Raw genomic sequence first — 2093 nt, 5'->3', positions numbered from 1 at the left:
GAGCATCTTAGATCAGATTTGAATGAGGAAGAAGTGAAACTATGGTGGGTATTTATAGGAAAACAAGAACCGTTAGGATCGTTTCTTGAAAACTGAGCTTAAATCTGGACCGTACACATGTGCCCATGGTTTTCTAAAACCATGGGAGCCCCTAATATGAGTCCATGGTATTATAAAAACCATTAAACATCAGCCCATCGTTTGCAAAACCATGGGCTAAAACCATCAAAACTTTAAAATTATACTAGGTTCATTGAATCTGGTCAGAAATTTCAAAAATGGTCCCTGCACTTGTAAAACTTGATTTTTGGCACTTTTAAGCCCCGTTAACCCCATTTCAAGGCTCTAAAATGATGTTAAAGTATAGGGAATTTAAAATGTGCTCAAAAATATCCCGGATGTCGGCTCGTTTGGTCGTACGGTTGCGTTGTTCGGTTAATTACGACGGAAGTCGTAACGAACGCAAAAACGATCCAAATTAAGCGACGAATGGAATTTTATCATGCTAACCACTAAAATCAAATATTTTAATGCTTACATAAATTTTTGGATGTCCGTATGTATTCAGAACGTAAGATATGCGCAAAAATGCAGACTTGTGCACTTTTTGACGCTTTTAGTCCCTATTGATCAATAAAGTTTATTTTAGCATACCGAACCTCTCAAAGCCTATTTCTAAGCTATGTAAAGGATATTTAGGGTATGTTTAACTTATGATCAAGTTCTGGAATGTTCGTTACTATAAAATCGGTATAGTTTCGCAGTTTGACGCAATTAGTCCCTACGATCGAACAAACTTGATTTCAACACACCAAACCATCCAAAACTTATTTCTAAGTTATGTAAAGGTTATTTAAGGTATGTTAAGCCTATGTCATTGCTCCGGAGTGTTCTTTGCATTAAACTGGTTATATTTACGCATCAGTGCGCGTATAACCTTCCAGAAAGTGATTTAAAGCTTTAAATCGAACAAGAATTTATATGTGCAAACGATACACATATTTTTACAAATCCCAACTACGAAATACAATATTTCATTGGTTTGGAATTTGTTTGATAGTGGAAGTGGCACAGGTGTCACAAATCTCCATCTGCTTTTCCATGACAGTTTCTTTGAACAACTTAGTAGCTTTATCATTTTCTATACTTTCCTTTTGAATCATTTTGATTGAACGTGATAAAGTGTCATAAGCTTCTTTCATATCATTAAGATCAAATTTTAGGTTGTCAGTATATTTCTTTAATTCTTGAAACTGTTTGTCTTTTTCAAGACAATCCATGCAGGGTTTTAAACAGATTTCGCATGGTGTTTCATGAATTTGATCAATCTTTTCAAAAGCCTTTTCTTCTTTATCAGTTTTAATTTCTGGTTTACCAAACTGTTGGTGCACTACGTCTATTGACTTCGTCTTGTATCATGTAATAGGATAGGATAGGTTAGAATAACCAATGCACGAGGTTCGAGTAACGAGAACTGGTGAATTAGCATTGTGGATCGCTTATATGGACATTGTCCATATAAGCGAACCAGATTAACTCACTTGGACCGCTTTTATGGCATGTTCGTATAAGCGGTTCAAGAACTCTATAAATAGGTGCATGGTTGTTTCTTTTGTAACGGCTTGGAACTTGTAACAAAGTGCTGCCGAATTGCTTCCAGGTTGTAAACATTATCAGAATCAATAAAGTGAAGCATTATATTTAGTTTGAGCATCTAATTCACTGATTCCGCCTTTGAATTAGAGAAACTACTCTTCTGATCGACTCATTCAGGGTCAACGACGATCCAACAAGTGGTATCAGAGCTCAGGAAGAAGAGTTCAGCTCAAATTTGATCCGTTTTCTGTCTTCTACACCTTCTTTTTCGATTTAGACAAGTTTCCACGGTTAAAATCGGACGAATTTTTCACAGGACGTGTATTATTGGACAATTACAAACCCTAGAAAGTTTTAGAGTGAAATTCGGACTAAAAATAGATAAAACAGGCTAAAAACTTAGAATCGCTTTTTCGAACTTCCAGGATCGCTCGAAAAGAAATTGTTTGAATCGCTCATTCATACAGTATTGAGTCTGGACCGCTCCAAAATTAGTC

This window comes from Helianthus annuus, chromosome 3 (genome assembly GCF_002127325.2).
Source record: "Helianthus annuus cultivar XRQ/B chromosome 3, HanXRQr2.0-SUNRISE, whole genome shotgun sequence".
Lineage (NCBI taxonomy): Eukaryota > Viridiplantae > Streptophyta > Magnoliopsida > Asterales > Asteraceae > Helianthus > Helianthus annuus.
This window is presented reverse-complemented; position numbering follows the sequence as displayed.